Source organism: Entelurus aequoreus, linkage group LG13 (assembly GCF_033978785.1).
Source record: "Entelurus aequoreus isolate RoL-2023_Sb linkage group LG13, RoL_Eaeq_v1.1, whole genome shotgun sequence".
Lineage (NCBI taxonomy): Eukaryota > Metazoa > Chordata > Actinopteri > Syngnathiformes > Syngnathidae > Entelurus > Entelurus aequoreus.
In genome coordinates this window covers 38,877,455-38,883,454 of record NC_084743.1, presented here as the reverse complement: position 1 = coordinate 38,883,454, position 6,000 = coordinate 38,877,455, and positions in this window count along the sequence as shown.

Below are 6,000 nucleotides of genomic sequence, written 5' to 3'. Positions count from 1 at the left end.
TAACTATAATAAGAGCCAATATGTAAAGTGTTAAAAAGGAGAGAAGTGTTGTTTGGCTTATCACTTAGCACACTGTGCCACGCTATCAAAATAACTGGAGCCCAACACTGTGTGTGTGTGTGCATGTTGTGACTGTTTTGAATGAGCAGATGGAGGAACGAGAATAAATGCATGCTTTTATTTTGTAGAATATCACGCATGACAGGAAGTCAGAGTGCACAAGTGAAGTGTAGCATGACGGCGTGCTCGAATGTAACTGATAGACACAAATGATAATTTAATTAACTTATAGACAATCTTTAGTTGATTTAAAATGTTACTTAAATATACATGAAGTAGTACGTAGAATCTTTGAATTAGGAGTATTGATTAACCTTTAATAGGACACTTAATGCTGTGATTTTAAACATGATATGCAAAATTGAACTAAGCAAGAGGATAACGACAAGGCTGTGACAGAGCAGCAAGGAAACAACTCCTTAAAATACAGATCGCTGAATCTAAATGTCAAAAGAACCAAGAGGTCATTAATCAGCTAGGGTATATTCAACAGTGGGTGAACGTGTTTTGAGCTCCAAATTCTGGAGGGAAGAATCCTCAACAGACGTGAAACCAGACAGTCAGACTCGGGTGGTGCTTGCGGTTTCCCTAGGTCAAGCCAGGGTGGAAACTGTTTTACAGCCGGGTGACTGGTCATGTGACTGTGCCAACTTCTCTAAACAAGACAAGCTCCAATTTACAGCCAGAACATCATCAGGTGTGACAGAGGACGCCCACAGCAGGACGAACAGCAGGAGATACAAACAGACCCCCTGCTGGACATACTGTAAGTGTCAACGGACAATGTTATCAGTTCATGATTGACACTGGTGCCACACAATCATTGAAGCATCCCTTTGTGGTCTACCTGCACACACCTTGTAATGACCTGCTTTACAAACTGTGCCCTGACATTCAATATCGCACAGAAGGAACCTTCATGATGTTGCCTGACAGCATGACATCAGCTGACATCAGCTACTGGGTACGCCTCCCAGGAACGAATGGAGGACAAGGACTGCTCGAGCTGTCCTATCAGTGAAAACACTGGCTGACTGAGGTGCGTCCGTGTGTGCCGCCACCCGATCCGCCACATGTATGATCACCAATTAGACGACTCATAATAGGAGCCCTTTGACTCATATATATGTTGGAACTCAAGGTATGGCCTCTCATGTGAACTATCCTTACAACAATTAGCATGGTATAAGATGGACAATTGCTGTCCCACAATGTTCCCTTGCCCTCTGTCCCGCCTACGAAACCAAAGACTTAGGTCGAATGATAAAACAGGGCGTAGCTGCCGCTGATTGAACCAACACGCATATACCACATTTTCAATTGTTTCGGTTGTCTGTTAAAAACATAGCTATGGGCTGCAATTTGGACACTCCTGCTGTAGGCTACGAGGAGCTAGCAGCTACACAACAGCTGAGCTAAAATAACACATTTAAGCATATCAAATAATTATAGTAGCTTATAACATACACAAAGTCGCAGCAGTTACTGTCAGACTCTAATCTGGGGTACCTTTGTCTATCGGAGACATGGTTAAAACCCACAACACCTTTTGTTCTAATTAATGTCCCGGGGTACAACATTACAGAAAAAACAGATCAAGTGACTAAGGAGGGAGGAGTTATGATTTATGTAAGGGAAAACATTAAAAGTGAACAAATAACCCCCTCCAGTAGATCATCTTGAGTGTGTTGGAATTAAAATCACATTGTCCTCAGAAATGTATTTCAAGGTAATTGTAGCATACCACAGCTAAAGACATTTTTCTCAATTCATTTTACCTGTAAATCTGTCGATGACTTCATTGACACAATGTAAAGCTTGTCTCTATATCCAACCATAACCATAACCATAACGACACATAGTGCCACAATCATCGACAACATTTTTACTAACAGTATGGGAAATCAAATCACCCGTGGCCTATTTATATGTGATATCACTGACCATTTACCTGTTTTTAGTTTGTATGACTGTCATCTCAAGAAAACCAAAGACACTGCTGCAAAAATCTCTAAACGAATAACAACTGAGGAAACAATCTGTGCCCTAAACAATAGTTTAGCGGTTCAGGATTGGACGTCAGTTTACAGAGAACCAAATGTGGACAGCGCTTATTGTAATTTTTTAGACATCTTCACTTCCCTGCATAATAAACACTGCCCTGTGAAAGAAGGAAAAAAAGGAAAAAATAAAAATAGCCCTTGGATCACAAAAGGGATTATTAATGCCTGTAAAAGGAAAAACAATCTCTACAAACTGTTCATCAAAATTAAAACAAAAGAAGACGAACAACGATATAAGAAGTACAAAAATAAACTGATATTATAAGAACAAGCAAACGGTTATATTATCAAAAAAAACTATATGAAAACAAAAACAATATAAAAGGAACTTGGGATGTTTTTAATAGCCTAATCAAACAAGGATATTCAAAGTTGACATATCCTGATTATATATTGATGAAAACGGTGAAGATTACAATACGAGTAATGTAGTGAATAAGTTCAATTGTTTTTTGTAAATGTTGGTCCTAAGTTGGCTGTTGATATCCCAGACAATGGAGTTACAAAATCAACTATTGAACATAATTCTTTGTCATTCTTCCTCTCAGCTACAAATGAGCAGGAAGTGACAAGCATTGTGCGGAAGTGCAAAAGTAAATGCTCCACTGACTGCCATGATTTCAACATGATATTGGTTCAAAAAGTTATACTGAATATTGTAAAACCCTTAACTTATTTATGTAACCTATCATTCCAGACTGGCCACTTTCCAGGTAAAATGAAAATCGCTAAGGTAACTCCGCTCTTCAAAAGTGACAGCAAACACGCTTTAACCAATTACAGACCAATTTCTCTTTTGCCTCAGTTCTCAAAAATCTTAGAGAAACTATTTAATTCTCGACTTGAATCTATTCTTGAGAAGCATAATATAGTCAATTACGGTCAGTATGGCTTTAGGCCCAAAATAACAACCTCAATGGCAATAACTGAAGTTATTGAAGAAATTACTAATGCACTGGAGCATAAAAGATATGCAGTTGGTATCTTTATTGATCTAAAAAAAAAGCCTTTGATACCATTAATCATTCAATTCTACTATATAAGATGGAAAGATATGGAATTACGAGGCTGGCTGGAGACTGGTTAAAAAGTTATTTAACAGGGAGGGTACAGTTTGTAAAAATGGGTCAATATTTATCAGATACTCTTGGCATTGCTTGTGGTGTCCCCCAAGGGTCCGTGTTGGGGTCAAAACTGTTTAATGTATGTATTAATGATATGTTTATATGTTAATACATCCAAAGTACTGAAATGTATACTATTTGCAGACGACACAAATACATTCTACAGTAGTTATCACTACTGTAGAATATATTTGTGTTGTCTGCAAATAGTATAAATGAGCTCATATATACAGTAAACACAGAACTAAACATACAAACCCCCTTTCCATATGAGTTGGGAAATTGTGTTAGAAGTAAATATAAATGGAATACAATGATTTGTGAATCATTTTCAACCCATATTCAGTTGAATATGCTACAAAGACAACATATTTGATGTTTAAACTGATAAACCTTTTTTTTTTGCAAATAATCATTAACTTTAGAATTTGATGCCAGCAACACGTGACAAAGAAGTTGGGAAAGGTGGCAATAAATACTGATAAATTTGAGGAATGCTCATCAAACACTTATTTGGAACATCCCACATGTGAACAGGCAAATTGGGAACAGGTGGGTGCCATGATTGGGTATAAAAGTAGATTCCATGAAATGCTCAGTCATTCACAAACAAGGATGGGGCGAGGGTCACCACTTTGTCAACAAATGCGTGAGCAAATTGTTGAACAGTTTAAGAAAAAACCTTTCTCAACCAGCTATTGCAAGGAATTTAGGGATTTCACCATCTACGGTCCGTAATATCATCAAAGGGTTCCGAGAATCTGGAGAAATCACTGCACGTAAGCAGCTAAGCCCGTGACCTTCGATCCCTCAGGCTGTACTGCATCAAGAAGCGACATCAGTGTGTAAAGGATATCACTACATGGGCTCAGGAACACTTCAGAAACCCACTGTCAGTAACTACAGTTGGTCGCTACATCTGTAAGTGCAAGTTAAAACTCTCCTATGCAAGGCGAAAACCGTTTATCAACAACACCCAGAAACACCGTCGGCTTCGCTGGGCCTGAGCTCATCTAAGATGGACTGATACAAAGTGGAAAAGTGTTCTGTGGTCTGACGAGTCCACATTTCAAATTGTTTTTGGAAACTGTGGACGTTGTGTCCTCCGGACCAAAGAGGAAAAGAACCATCCGGATTGTTATGGGCGCAAAGTGTAAAAGCCAGCATGTGTGATGGTATGGGGGTGTATAAGTGCCCAAGACATGGGTAACTTACTTACTTTGAAGGCACCATTAATGCTGAAAGGTACATACAAGTTTTGGAGCAAAATATGTTGCCATCCAAGCAACGTTACCCTGCTTATTTTAGCAAGACAATGCCAAGCCATGTGTTACATCAATGTGGCTTCATAGTAAAAGAGTGCGGATACTAGACTGGCCTGCCTGTAGTCCAGACATGTCTCCTATTGAAAATGTGTGGCGCATTATGAAGCCTAAAATACCACAACAGAGACCCCCGGACTGTTAAACAACCTAAGCTGTACATCAATCAACCTGAGAAGCCTAAAAAATGTGTCTCCTCAGTTCCCAAACATTTACTGAGTGTTGTTAAAAGGAACACAGTGGTGAACATGCCCTTTCCAACTACTTTGGCATGTGTTGCAGCCATGAAATTCTAAGTTAATTATTATTTGCAAACAAAAAATAAAGTTTATAAGTTTGAACATCAAATATGTTGTCTTTGTAGTGCATTCAATTGAATATGGGTTGAAAAGGATTTGCAAATCATTGTATTCCGTTTATATTTACATCTAACACAATTTCCCAACTCATATGGAAACGGGGTTTATAGTAAAAAAAATGGATGGACACAAATAAATTATCCTTGAATATAAATAAAACTAAGATAGGGATGCTTGGAAATCGCAACATAATGTCTGAACAGAAAATAAGTATTGATGGTACCCAAATTGAAATCGTAAATGAGAATACATTTTTGGGAGTAATAATTGATAGTAAACTATCATGGAAACCTCATGTCAGACACATTAAAACAAAAATCTCCAAAAGTCTTTCAATTATAAACAAAGCAAAATTATACCTCAATGAAAATGCACTCCATACTCAATACTGCACCTTGGTACTGTCATACCTTACATATTGTGTTGAAGTATGGCGGAATACTTACCACAACACAATTAATCCTCTGATCATATTACAGAAAAGAGCAGTGCGGATCATTCACAACGTTTTTTTTTTTAGAACATACTCATAATCTGTTTATGCAATCAAAGTTGCTCAAATGTGATGACCTTGTTAAATATAATACATTAATAATCTTATATAAAGTATTTAACACATTATTGCCACCTAATCTACAACGTTTTTTTATAAGACGAGTGCAGGCTCATAACTTGAGAGGCTTTGGATATTTCTCATTGCCTAGAGCTCAAACCACGCAGAAATGTTTTTGTCTGTCTGTATGCGGAATAAAACTATGGAACAAACTGGACTTACAACACAAGCAATGCCAAACTATTAATCAATTTAAACTATTATGCAAACGTCGGGTCTGGTTCAAACATAGAGATGAGGGTCTTTAAATTGACCTGCTGTTGTACTCCGTCTCAAAGTGTTTACGTGTGCTCAATGTTTCCTTACCATTATTGCTATGTTGTCTATTACCATTGTTGGTATTTTGTCTATTACCATTGTTGGTATGTTCATTCTTCCTACATTGTTGGTAAAAAAAAATATTGTTACAGTGTAATTATTATTGTTACCTGTGGTAATGCCACCATGATATAACATTTG